Source organism: Triticum aestivum, chromosome 7B (assembly GCF_018294505.1).
Source record: "Triticum aestivum cultivar Chinese Spring chromosome 7B, IWGSC CS RefSeq v2.1, whole genome shotgun sequence".
Lineage (NCBI taxonomy): Eukaryota > Viridiplantae > Streptophyta > Magnoliopsida > Poales > Poaceae > Triticum > Triticum aestivum.
The window spans coordinates 634,865,646-634,880,522 of NC_057813.1; positions in this window are offsets into that span (position 1 = coordinate 634,865,646).

Sequence of the window (14,877 nt, forward strand, 5' to 3'; positions counted from 1 at the left end):
AAGCCTCTGCAAAATCTGAGCCTCTGACACATCACATTTCGTGACTTTCGCGATCCCGATAGTCGTGCTCGAGGACTCCTCGGGAACATCCCTCGCACAAGGAGACTCAAAGAACATCAGCTCGGCACAATAGACTCCATAGATAGTAATACTTGGCATCTGATCACGCAGTATCAGGCACTCATCTGTGTCATGCGCTGGCTTGAGGCAAGTATCACATAACTCGGTCACACATTCAGCAATAAAGTGACCCCTCTCACCACAGCGATAGCACAACATATTTTCCTTTTTTCGAGCCCACTTGGAAGCGCTCTCACCATATGCCTTGTCAACGGCACCTGAAGCACCCGACGTCACTGGCTCAGTCACCGGTACCTCAGCAGTAGCCAGCGCCGTCATCACCTCCATAGCCTCACCGGACAATCCCGGCGGCTGCCCGAAAGTAGCCACCTCCGTCGACGCCGTCGGTTCCACAACGACCAGCGGCGGATGCTGGCGGTAGCGGTTTCTCCCACCGCGACCACCGCGATGACCACGGTATGCACCTCAGTGCCGGTGATCAGGGCCAGATGCCCCCTCGACAAAGCCCCCTGGAGGACCAAAAAATGGTCGTTCAGCCATTCCATCGCTCTGCCACGCATAGCCACGCCCGCCGCCCGACGACGACGAGCCACGAACCATATACTACTGCGTAATTATTTCTCACGAACCATATATAAGTGTGCGCTCAAGCTATAGCATATATGTTCGTTGGATGTATTATTTTCCTCCATTTGTCTTCACATTTAAGTCTGGTGTGGCTAATATAATAGCACGGAATGAGCAATGTTGACTTCCTAGATGGACTGTAGCAGGATAACTTGTTTGCTTGCTACAACCTTTCGGAGGAAAGAAGCGGTTCTATTGCAGTAGTTCTAAGGCCGGACATGATGTATGTATTGGAGATCGCTGGTTGTGTTGGACTGCTGGTGATTTGGAAGATCTGATGTGAGCGTAGTCGTCGCATCTTTCACAATTTGGAGTTATCAGTTGCGACCCTTGCACGCCTTGCAATTAACAAAGCCAATGTTGGAAGGACGTGATTCATGTCACATCATTTTGCATAGTAGTCTAGCTTAGTGACCCCTGATCATTTTGTTTATACTTTTATATACTCTTTATGTATGCAAGTTCTGTATCAAGTGTTCTTACTTGGTGTTTGTTTTTTCGTGTGAGTTCTCTGGATTGATATGTTTGTGTGACTATAATACACCTAACAATTATATATTTTAGTAATATTCTCTGTTGCATGCTCTATGTCCCCTCGATATAGGATAATGAGAGCATTGAGAAAGGTGAGTAGGGAGAACAAGAAGCCTTCTTGTGAGACGAAGATGGATAAGAAATGTTTGGTTTCGACCCTGGTGTTCATTGATTGGAAATCATATGTTTGATTGTACTCGATGTATACCTATCAACAACATAGCAATAGCATCGCTTTGATCAATATCTCGGTACATTTTTTATTGTCCGTAACAGCATATGGTTCCTGACTATAACTTGAATCCACCTAATCTTTTGTGATCCCGTGGCGTAGCACGGGCATCTTACTAGTCAATCAACTGATAGTTACGATTCTGTAAGATTCTTCTGTGTTTCATCAGCTAGATGATTTCATTTTTTGGTACAATTTCGGTTGTTTTTGGTCCAAATTTCGCTCGTTTTTCGTTCAAAATTCAAAATTTGGATTAATCTTTTAGTCTGAGATTTTCCAAAAATTATCTGAAATACTCATGTCCATCATATTAGTCGGCATGGTCACCATCGTCGTCGTCGCTCCCACGAGGCGCATAGCAAGCGTTCGACGAAATGCACTAGTTAATTGGAGGTTTTACTCCGTTATATATAGAGGATCGGTTAGGTCCGGCCAAAATTTAGCGGAGCAAATATACTCCCCTACAGTTTACTCCTCTATTTTAGAGAGGATCGGTTAGAGTTGGCCTTAGTTGTCCCCGGATGTTGTATGTGTGCATTAGCGGCTTGATGGTCGCCCGGCCTCAGTCACCGCGTGTTTTGGCCTGTACCGTGGCCTTGAGCCGCCGGATACTCTATGGTTCTTTTTCTTCTTTTCTTCTAATACATTGACATGCAAAGATTTTGCGTGTTCGCAAAAAAGGTAACAAACTGAATGCACGATTAAAGAGCAAGGAACCAATCGAATATTGTAGCACGAATTCCACGCAAGGTAATCATTCATTTCCCGGTCCACTGATGGCTATTTGCTTAATATCTGAAGCATCATCGAAACTGAACATACGTGCAAGTCTCTCACAGTCCCAGGCTGTCCCATTGGGTGTGAGCAGATCACTAACAAGGCCGGGTGCCCCCTGCACATAGTCCTTCCTTAGCGGTTTGAGACTCCACCTCCTTGGAATCTTATCATCGTGGACGTTTACAGTGCATCCATCACCAATCCGCCAGATAGCACCATCTCTCAATAAATCACGTCAAAATAATATGCTCCTGAAAGTGTAAGATCCTCCATTTGGACAGATTGCATTCATTATGGTGCCATACTTGAAATACCGTGCTTCGAGAACGTTCCTACTGTCGTGCATCGAGGTGGATAGACAAGATCAAGCCGTCGTGGGATTGCATGAGGGAACCGGATCGTGGAGCATAGGTAGGATCGCTATACTAAGGCCAACGAATCGGTCTGATCCGTTCTCACGCTAGACATTACTCCGTCGGTTCCATAATATAGTGCATATAGATATTTTAAAAAATCAAACTTTACAAATTTTGATCAAGTTTATAGGGAAAACTAATTATATCTACAATATCAAATTTATAGAATATGAAAATATGTCTTGTGATGTACCTAATGATATGTATTTGCTATTCTAAGATGTATATATTTTGCTCTACAAGCTTGGTGAACGTTTATAAAATTTGACTTTTCAAAAAATGTATACTACATTGTGGAATGGAGGGAGTACCATTTATTGGAACTATGTGTAGCGTGTAAACATGCTAATTAATAATTTCTAATTCGGTTCTTATCTGACTAGAGATTGTACAAGGCATTTCGAATCATATTCATATTAGCAGGCATGCTATTTATCTATATATAGGATACACCGTGATTTTAGCAATCTATTTTGATTGCACGCTTTATTTCTTTGCTCTCTACCTCAAGTTGATTGGTGGGTATATATATTAGGACACCCCCAGCGGACATACTTTGTTATAGACGCGTACGAAGCAATCCCACATAGTACTTTCATCATGGACAACTATAGGAACCGCTTCCATACATCAATTGTGCTACTCTCGATGCTTCTTCTCATATGCTTTACTGCCCGTGCGCAATGTATGTTTCAGACAAGCAACCTATCCACTTATTGTAATACCTAAGTTGATTAGTCTTTCCAATACTGATCTTCCATTACCGATCCAATAATGCATATGTTATATATAAATTCTTGTTGACTAGTGCATAACTTTTACTTCTTCCGAAGTTCTTACAGTTTTTCTGAGTGGTTTTGTATTTGTTCTTTGTTGAATCAGTTACTTGTTATATATTAGTAGTTGATAAACACAGACTAATATGAATATTAACTTTGCATATGTTCTATAGGCAGGGTCCTGGAAGACATGGAAACCGTTAAGATCAATATACATGGTCTATGCGTCTGTGATCCGAACTGCAAAGACTCGATGTGCATATGTTGTTTAGCAAATAAATACTGTTATTCTACAGTGGATTATTGCATGGAAGACTGTCCAAAGACTTCTCCATCAGACCAAGCAGCGATGAAACGTTCTCCATCACCCTCTTATCCAATCTAGTCATATGGACGCTGATGTGCTCATGAATAATTTATTATGATAAACTATGTCGTAATTGTTTTGCTTTTCAAGAGCTGATAAGTTATATATCAATCTTCATTATGAGTTAATTAGTCTCTAGACTCCACTAATTTAAAAAGCACTAGTTATTTTTCTTTGAAAAGCAGTGCTTTATTACTTAAAAGGTTAAGCATTACACCCAGTCACCCAGCCTCTGTATAATTAAGATGCACACAACCAACAAATTCGTCACACCAAGCCAAAAAGAAGAAGATGAAATGCAAATAAACTAAGTTCTGTATAACGCCTAAACCGTACTGTAGGTGATCCAATCCTGAGGTCATGCTGCCACCCTTGTTTGGTAAAAGTATTCCTCGCAGTGGCCTCCAATCATGTACACAGCTCCGTAAACAGGTCTCGATTCTTCACTCGTTGTAGAGAGAACCATAAATGAAGCGTCTCGGTACATTTGTAGATAACCTGCATAAAAGAAGTACTTTTATCATTAAAAAACTTATCATTTCTTCATAGCCAAAGCGATCAAATCACGACAAGCACTAGTTTTTGTTTTTTCGCGAATACCCAAAGCTTGCGTATCATTTCATTGACAGAAGAAGAAAAGAATGAGTAAGGGGGTGTACAATGCATGATACAAATGGGGAGGCGTGAACATGGCTACCGGAGCAGACGGACATGGGATGCTCGGCCCAAACATAAAAGTAACATGCTAAACTTGCCACCATGGAACACAACCAAAACCAAACCAACAAGATGACAAACATCATCAAAACTACCGTCGAGGACACTATGAGCACACAAGACGAAGCCTTCATGAAGGGGAACGACGTTGGGGCACTGTCGTCGTCCGATCCGCAAAGCGGGACCTAGGGTTTCCCCTGATGCTCGAAGAGGGGCATAGAAAGCGGCCATGACAGCGCCTCCAAGAAGGAAATGGCGCCCGCGGGTGTCGCCGCTACTAGCATCGAAAGGTCAAGCAAGGATTTCTCCCTGACCGAGTCTGAGCAGTCCCAAGTCATCGGAGCAATAGTCGAGGAGGAGGAAGTCGGGTCGGAGGCCGGAACCGCCGTCGCAGGAAGGGGACCAACGCCTGTCGTCGAAGGAGGCATTGGGCGCTGTCGGAAGAATGAGCTAGTGAACATGCGGAAGGGCGGACGGAGCATGGAGGTGGGCGGGGTTGGGCAGCCGGGCGGAAGAATGGAGGGTGCGACGGTGGCCGAAGATCCGAACGAGCCAAGATCCGGAGAGGAATGCAGATCCGGGCTGCAGGGACGTCGAACGAGCCGAAGGAGCTGGAGGGGCGTAGCTCCAAAGGCACGCCGGAGTCGAAGTCGCACCAGGGTGGATGTTGGCCAACCACGGACCCATGCATGGCGTTTGCGGAGATGCCGAGACACCGACAAGTCGGATGAGCCGGAAGTAGACGTAACTCGGTCGCGGGGAGCACCGGATCTGCAGCCGCTCCGGCCAACCATGGACACCGGAGGAGGGCACAGGTCCATGGCCGCCGGAGCCGAAGTCGCACCTGCAGGGTATGGGAACGGTGAAGGGAGATCGCAGGCGTGCCACACACCCGGCCAGTCCGCTGCAGGAGGCGGTCGCCGGCCGTCGGGCAACCACCGAGATGAACCGCCGCCCCGGAGCCATGGCCACAACCGTGGGGCGGAAGAGCGCCCTATGGCCGGCCTGCCCGACCAAGATGCCCCGGGCCACGTCCTCCCGGGATCTGGTGCCAACAGCAGCAGGGGTGCTGGCATAGGTGGATCTAGCATGGAAGGTGGGGAGCGGGAGGACGCGTCGGCTAAGTCCGGGAGCAGTCGGATCCCGAGCGAGGGCCGGGGGGGGGGGCATCCGCCAAAGGCACGCTGGCGCCGGAAGTCAACGGGAAAAGGGGTGGAGGTGGCACAATGCATAGATCCAGGCCAGCCGAGGCGCCACCTTCCTGGAAGGAGGCACGGCTTCGCCTACCGCTCCTCGGTGGTGGCGAGGAGGTGGGGCGAGGTGGGGAGGGGACGCGGCGGTGCAGCTAGGGTTCCCCCACCGCCGCCGGGGTCGCGGGAGGGTTCCAACAGCAAGCACTATCAAGTGGTCTATGTTGCTACACCTTTTCGGCTCAATCTTAGGCATCATGATTTTGGACCTGCGCAACTGTGCATTTATTTGCACAAATGGCAGTAGAAATTATAGGTTTATGGGAGCCGTTCAAGATGCTCTGAACCAGCAGAGGATAGTATAGCCCCTTTCCCCTCCCAGCCCCCGCACCGTCCGCTCGGGCGGTTCGGGCGGCGACTAGGGTTTCTCCGCGCCGCCACCCCCTCCCCTCCCCCTATCTCCCTCGCCGCCACCCGAGGAGGTCGCCGGGCAAGCCCGCGTGGCCGCCGGTGACGGTGGCGGCGGGGATCTCGCCGCTCTGTTTTTCTCGCGGAGGGCTGCGGTTGTCGGGGCGGCGGCCCCAGGTGGCGAGGCGTCGGCGTTCGGCTGGCGGCCTCCGTTGGTGCTGGTGGCCAGGTTCCTCGGGCGGTGAGGCCCTGGTGGTTGGTGGTCGCGGCGGGAGGACTTCTTCTCCGCCAGATCTGAAGGTATGACTCCTCCACCACTCTGGCTCACTCCTCCTCCCCATCCATGGTGTCCGGCGGCCTTGGCTGCCTGCACGCTGGCCGGTGAGGGGCTGGTGGCTCAGGTCTGGGTCCGGGGGAAACCCTAGGCCGGCTGGTCCGGCCTCGGCGGCGGCGACGCCCAAGGGCGCCGCTTTCCTTCCTGGAGGCGCCGTTGAGGACCCTCCTTGCCCACCCCCTACCTTGCTCCCGAGCGAAAGCTTAAAATCCTCTCCGGATTGGGCGGCGGCGGCGCCGTGCGCGTCGTGCTCTCCATGGAGACGCCGACTGGGGATGCTGCAGGTTTGGGTGAGTGTTGCCTTGGTGTGGAGGCGTCTGGCAGCTGGTTTGTCCTCTCTACAGCGGCTAGCGAGGACATGATTTGCAGATCCGGCGTCCCCTTTGGTGGTTTCTCTCCGGCGTGGCTGGCAGCCGTGTTGCTGAGTACCCGGTTCTTCTCTGCGGTGACTGCTTTTGCTCTCGTGATGCTCGCTGTTGTGGCTTGGCTCGGTGCTGTTTCATCCTCTTCGATGGCCCCAAGTGGCTTTCCCTCTTTGCTGGGTGTCCGCGGGCGGCGGCGTGGTAGCTGGCGTGGTGTGCTTTTGGCTTCGTGCAGGTCAGGCGACGTGTTCTTCACGAGTGGCCGTGAAGCCGGCTCCTATTCTAGCTCTCGGGTGAGCGTCTCTCTTGCCGACGGTGTGGCGTCCTCGAGCCAGGACGAGAGGGTAGGGGCCCTCTTCGGCATCTGAGGAGGTAGGAGTTGTCCCTTCTCCGCCCGATGTTACAGACACTATCTTGGTCCTGCCCTTAGCAGCCGGCTGATCCTTGGCTATCTACTCTGTCTAGCTGTCCTGGCCCCTAGTGTAGTGGGCAGCGACATTAGCAAGCTTGCTCCATTTTCCGATTTTTTGTGCTTGTTAGTGTGTGTTGCATTGTAAGCTGCTCCATCAGTCCCTTGTATCTTTTTCTTCTTTGTTTGCCTCGTTGGTTCTCTGTAATGCCTGGCCGGTTGATGGCTTTGTTAATTCAAAGCCGGGCTCTTCTTGAGCCTTCGTTCTAAAAGATGCCCTGAACCAGATTCAGCAACGATAGTTACCATCTGAACCTCCGATCATTTGCTAAATCGTTAGCAAACCATATAGGCGCCGACGAATTTGAAAACCACAATCACAGAGTAAGAAGATTAAGTTCTACACTGCCACTTCAAAGAAAACAGAGACCACGTTGGACGCTGCTATTACAGCAGCAGATGTTCATACACAAAATATGGGACAAAAAATGGGACTAAGACACTGACAGCAGTAACACACGATGACACGACGCGTACATAAACATAGTGACGACTACCACCTTCCAAACGACTCGCTGGCCACCACACGGAGGCGGAGCACCAAGTGCAGATTGGACTCCTTCTGAATGTTGTAATCGGCGAGTGTGCGTCCGTCCTCGAGCTGCTTGTCGGCCAAGATCAGGCGCTGCTGGTACGGCTGGATGCCCTCCTTGTCCTGGATCTTCTTTTTTTTTGAAGTGGCCAGCATAGCTGGTTTTCATTTCATTTAGCAGGGAGAGAGGTTACAAAAGGTTGATCAAGCGATCATGGAGTGGAGAGGCGGTACATCTTACTTCAGGCCCCAAAGATCAGGCCATCTGGGCAAACTAGGCTAGCCTACACAACAGGGAGATCTCTTATGTCACGTCCCTAAAGGGCTGCTGGATGCATCTTGCGCTGGCGAGTCGCCATTGCTCCATGTCGCTCTGGCATGCTTTGATGATGTGCCATGCGTATGCCTGTTTGCCCCTGAATATGCAAGCATTTCTTTCCAACCAGATGTGCCAGGAGACGATGGCGATCATGGTCTTCATGCCCTTCCTGTGTTATGGGGCTGCGACAGCCACAATCCTCTGTCGTTGTCATTGCAGCACTGCTCCACACCCGCTGGTTCAAAGAGTTGCACCCCTTCCAGGACGCCACGGTGTTCCAGACCTGCATTGCCACAGGACACTCCCGGACCAGATGCATCGATGTCTCCAGGTTGCGCAGGCACATGGGGCAAAAATAGCCATTTGGCCATCCTCTCCTCTGAAGACGGTCATTGCACCAGAGTCTGTCGAGGTGCAAGAGCCAGAGGAACATTTTCACTTTCCCTGGAGCCCAGATCTTCCAAATGATTGTTTTGAAACTGCATGGCTGATTGCCTTCGAATTGTGCGTTGTACCCCGAGCTTGCCGAGTAGTTGCCCGAGCTACAGAGCTTACATTTGATCATATCCGGGGCCTGAGGCTCCAGGTTGATTTGAGCCTCCCTGATATCTCTTTCCAGTTGCACCACTTGATGGACGATGGTGTTGTAGTCGCCGTTGTTGTGGAGGTCAAGGATCCACCGATCAGCTGTCAGAGCTTCCTTTACACTTCTGTTCTTGCGGATGGATCGGGCGAACAGTTCGGGGTAAGCCAAACAGAGCTGCCACCCTCCCAGCCAGGAGCACGACCAAAAAGATGCAGTAGTCCCATTCCCGATGGTCACCACCGTGGAGGCCGCGAATAGAGCCCGACCAGCTGCGTCGCACGGCGTCCCGGTGTCAACCCAGGGCCTGGTTGGCTGCCTCGAGGATAGCCATAACCAGTGCATCCGTAGGGCCCGGATGAAGCGGCTGAGATCAGGGATGCCCAGCCCGCCCAGTTGCTCTGGCTTGGTTACTGATGCCCATCCAATCTTGCATTTGCTGCCCGAGATTTCTTCGTCTCCTGCCCAGAGGAAACGCCGTCTTGACTTGTGGATCTCCTTTATGAACTTCTTTGGTATTCGCAGCGCCATGAACGCGAAGCTTGGCATGGCTGATAGCACACAACGTACGAGTACGCGGTGTCCTGCCAGTGGCAAGAGTTTCCCCTTCCAGCCAGCGAGCCTCGCTCTAATTCTATCCAGGATGGCCTGAAGGTGGACTAACTTGATGCGGCATGTCGTAACAGGAAGCCCTAGGTATCTAAACGGGAACGCCGCCGTTGGGCCGGCGAAGTTTTGCAGAACATCCTGAATGTCTATGTCGTCGCATCTAATGGGGATCGCAGAAGATTTTGACAGATTGACGCGCAGCCCCATCGCATCGCTGAAAAGTTGGAGGAGTTCTAGGAGGTTATCTATATCTGCATGATCGGGGTTTATGAAGATGATGGCATCGTCTGCGTATAGACTTGTGCGCATCCGCACCGTCGCGCCTGGGATGGTGCTCAGCGCGCCGGACCTGGTAGCGGCCTCCAGCAGCCGGTGGAGGGAGTTGATACAGAGTATGAAGAGCAGCGGCAATAGCGGATCTCCCTGCCGCAGCCCTCGCATGTGCAAGAAATAGCTGCCCGGGACGCCGTTCAACAGGCAGGCCGATGAGGAAGTTGACAAAAGGAGCGCTACCCAATCTATCCATCGATGCGAGAAGCCTAATCTCTGAAGAAGTTCTATCAAATACTCCCATGATACACTATCGAAAGCCTTGGCGATGTCAAGCTTGAGGAGGAGGGCCGGTGTTCTAGTTCTATGCAGCGCCCGGATCGTGTTCTGAACATACAAGTAGCTATCATGAATACATTTCTTCCTCTGAAAGGCAGTTTGCGCAGGGGAGATGATCCGGTCGATGACAGCAGCAAATCTCATGGATAAAACCTTCGTGATCAACTTTTCTACAGAATGAATGAGGCTAATGGGCCTAAAATCGGAAATTCTAGTTGCCCCATCCTTCTTTGGGAGAAGAGCGATCATGGCCGTGTTGAGCTCGGTGAAGTTTCCATCAGCCAGCCTGTAGAAACTGTCAAAAAATGCCATGACATCGTCTTTATTCGTGGCCCAGCATGATCGGTAAAAAATGCCCGAGAAACCATCAGGGCCTGGCGCTTTTTCTGCTGGGGAGGCCTGAATCGCAGCCCAAACCTCCTGCTCGGAGAAAGGGTTGTCCAGTCCTTCATTTTGCAGCGTTGGCATGTCAAGCTCTTCCCAATTGAGAGTACCTCCTCTCTTCACCTTGTTGCCGAGTAGGTTAGTGAAATGATTGTGGATAATCGAAGCTTTATCTTCATGGGTCGCGGTAGTGACCGTATCAGTTTGCAGTGAGTGAATGAAGTTCTTCCTTCTCCTTGAATTGATCTTTGCTTGGAAAAAGGTCGTGCGTGCATCACGAGCTTTGAGCCAAGAAATCCTTGAGGCCTGCCTTTTCCTTACTCTTTCCACGGCCGCCAGTCCAAGAGTTCTCATTTTGAGTTGCTTCCTCAGGAGGAATTCACTCTCAGACAGCCTTCTGCTCTCCTGTGCAATATCCAGCCGAAGAATAACTTGGCAAACCAGGTGGAACTGAAGCTTTGCATCACTGAAGTGAGCTCTTGCCCAAATTTTCAGATCGGCTGCCGTCCTCTTCATCTTCTTCTCCAAACGGATGAACGGGCACGTGTGGTTGACCGGCCGTTGCCAAGCCCGGGCAACAGTCTCTTGGAAATGCGGGAAAATGGGCCAGAAGTTTTCAAAAAGGAACATCGGCTTTCTACGCGGAGCAGCAGTGTTTGCCAGAAGAAGGGGACAATGATCCGAGCAGGCCGTCGATTCTGCCATCAGAATGTATGAGGGGAAGAGGGCCTCCCATTCCAGGTTGCAGAACACTTTGTCAATACTGACCAAAGTTGGATTTTCCCTCTCATTTGACCATGTAAATCTTTTGTTCTTGCACTTAATTTCTCTGAGGCCTGCCCTGTCAATAGCTGCTCTGAACATGCCCATAATCCTCCGGTTCAGATTGATGTTGTTTTTATCACGGGCTTCGTAAATGATGTTAAAATCCCCATTTATCAACCACGGCTCTCCAGATGGTGGTGCTGCATGAGCAAGTTCAGCAAGAAAGACATCTTTGCGTGTGTCATCTACTGGGCCGTAGACTGTTGTCAGCCAGAACCAAGATCCGTCGTGCAGCACCGTGACTCTGCCTGTGATCGAGAAACACCCAACTGCTCGAGAGGCAAAACTAACGCTTCTCTTGTTCCATAGTATGGCAACCCCTCCTCTGGTGCCCATGGCTGGAAGAACAGCACAGCCTTCTAATGCATTTCCTCCCAGCTCTCTGACGGTGGACTGTTGCCAGCTCTCCAGCTTGGTTTCCTGAAGACAGAGGATGGATACAGGTTGCGCTTTAGCAACTTGGCGCACTGCAGTTCTCTTTGCCGGCGAGTTCAGCCCTCGTACATTTCAGCTCAAAATTGCAGGTGTTGTACTATTCATTGGGCACACACATTTTCTCCATTGGTAACGAACACATGGACCAGCAGCAAACACTTCCATTCTGACAGCTAGCACTTGCATTACCATACTGAAACTCAAACTGATACACATCCGGGCTCGCCGGGGGACGCCGTCGACCACCAATAGGCCCCAACTCTCGACGGCGCCAGCCATGCCTCCTACCACTACTAGGACAGAGAAGAACTAAACCTAACTCAAGCCACCCTAATGGCGGCCGCTGTCGGAAACTACGGACGAAACAGAGATAGCAATGACGACCTAACATGACTACACAACGGCCTCCTCGGCAGCAGCGTCAGATCCCGCCATCCCCACGGCAACGCGGAGCGCGTCCTTGTTGAGCCTGGTCAGCTTGGCGATGATGCTGATGTCGTCGTCGGTGAGGGGCTCATCGAACCTGCGGATGAGGGCCTCCGCCACTTTGGTCGTTATCTTCTCCTTGGGCCCCAGCAGCCCCAGCCCCTTCACCAACCTCAGCGTGGCGCGCTCGGCCACCGGGGTTGCGTTCTTATCTTTGACTATCATTGTCGATGGTGTCTGTTACACATATGGGATGCATGTATTTGGTAGTTTAGAATTTGTAATCTGATTCCTATCTTATCTCTAGGAGAGACGTCTTGGCTTACAAGTCTTGTACTCAATATATACTCGTCCTCGAGGCTCAATAATACATCCATCATATTCCGTAACAATCCCTCTCTCTCTCCCTTCACATGGTATCAGTCTAACCGATCCAATCCTAGCCGCCGGCCACCGCTTCCGCCCCGCGCGCCGCCCCTGGGCGGTCGGCCTCCATTACTGTCGTCGGGGCTGCGCCGCCCGTACCTAGGGATCGTTCACCAATGGCGTTGATCGGGTGCCAGCAGCGCCTGATTTGGAGTTTTCTCTCTCGCCAGTCGTTTGATCGGTGTTCTTTTTTGCTTTTTCGATCTATAGATCGGTTTGAGTCGCTCGCCGTCCGTTCGTCCTCTACGAGTTCCATTTACGAGTTCCATTTACTCCATCAGAATCTTCATCGTCTTCGAGTGGATCGGCGGAGGGCGCTCTTGCTTCACATGCGTCGCTGATACGGCGGCCGTCTCGCAATCGTGTGATGGCCCTCTTGCCCTCGCCGCGTGGCCCGCGACCGCTCACGCGCCTCGCGTGGTGTGGTGACTGCTCTAGCGCTCGCGTTGGCGCAGGGATCCAGATCGCGTGGCTGTGTAACATGCAGGGCCGGGCGTGCATGATGGATTGATGGGTGCTCGTGCACTTTGTGTCAACTACGGCAGTACGGCTGCTCGCGTACTTGTACGCGTGTTAGCCGGCCCCCGTGCACAGCGCGTGTCCATGTCCGGCTGCACGCTCCTACTACGTCCAGCTGCCAGATGTATGTCGTCTGATCAACTGTACGTGCGTGCCTGCGTTGGATTCTATGAAGATCATCACTGAGTACGCGCATCTCTTCATCGATCGAGCAACGGGCTGCTGTTGCATTCGCCCTGTCAGTCCACAGCACCGCCTCCCTATGTTTCTCCCTATGACTGCACCGATCCACCCCTTCGGGCCGTAGTGTCGTGGCACGTAGTCCCTGCGGCCGTCTTGAGGCCGTTCCCGTGGTTGCACCAACCCGCACGCTACCGCTGCGTCGCCTCTTCGAGCCATAGTGTCGCGGCCCGCGGTCAATCGCCGCCTCGAGGCCGTCCGCTCCAAGCCATCCTCGAGGTTGCACCGACCCTCGCGCTGCAGCTGCGGCGCCCGGTCAAGCCGTAGCGAGCGTGGCGCGCGGTCCCTGCAACTGTCATGAGGTCTTCCCCGCCGTCGCCCCGACCCACGCGCTGCTGTTGCGTTGCCCCTTCAAGTCGTAGCATCGAGGCGCGTGGTCTACTCCGCTATCCCCACGCGTCGACTTCTATGTGATAAGTGTCGTGCCGCCTTCCTAGGCGCAGGAACGGCACCGTCCGCGCCGGTCTTTGTTATGCTGTCGGGTTCTTCCTCACCTACTTCGGGCACAGTCGCCGCGCTTCTGACCTAGCCGCCGCCGCCTCCTCCTCAGGTCGCGGCCGCCGCTCTTCTTCCCGGTCCACGGTCACTACCTCGACACCGGCCACCCCAACTCGACATCGACCACGGCGTCCCTCGTACGGCTACCTCGACCACGGCTACACCAGCCTACGCTCTCGGCTACCTCGACATCGGCACAAAGGGCTATCATCTGCTTGAGCAACTCGCCGGCTTCCTCTACGGTCAACGCGTTCGCGACGCGACACCGTCCACGACGCTCCCGCTATGCTCCCGCCGGCTGCTATTCTCTATAGTCTGACCGTCCGCGACGCACCTGTTGTTCGCAACGCTATCGCTACGACTGCGGGGATGTTAGAAATATATTTGGGATACATGTATTTGGTACTCTAGGATTTATAATCCGTCTCCTGCCTTATCTCTAGGAGAGGCATTTTGCCTTCCAAGTCCAGTACTCAATATATACTCGCCCTCGAGGCTCAATAATGCATCCATTATATTCCGCAACAATCGCTCTCTCTCCTTTTTAGTGTCAGAGGACTCCGCCTCGAGGGTGATAGTCTTGCCAGTGAGGGTCTTCACGAAGATCTGCATCTGCATCATTGGAATTTGAAATTTAGTGTTAAGTCACCAAGTACATCTATAGAAAATTCAGTCAAGTGCTTCAAAAAATAATTCAGTCATGTAAATCGTGAGGAAGCAGTTTAAATATTTTCAAGACAAAGCAGAAAATCTGCGGTCAATATTGGACAGCTACCGAGAGAAACCACGGGATCATGCAAGAGGAAGGTTTGATCTAATGCGAAAGAATATTGATTAAGCAGATTGTGCTAACAGGATTGACCATTGGAAGAGCAACGCACAGATGAGACTCATCAGAAAGTCGGAAACACGGTAAACATCAGACTGAGTTTCAATCTGCAAACGACAATCCTGGCCGACAAGTTGGTTCAATCAACGTACAAACTGCAGCATCCCATCGAGTGCAATCTACATGGATGCACAGCACTATATCGACTGATCTACGACAGATGGTTCAGCGCTAAGCCGCTAATAGCTCAGAGCTAGAGAAAACATAACCGATCGACAGTTTAATCACAAGGATAAGATGCTAGATCGATCTACGGAATTCAACATGAGGCTAACTGAGAAAAAGAAAAG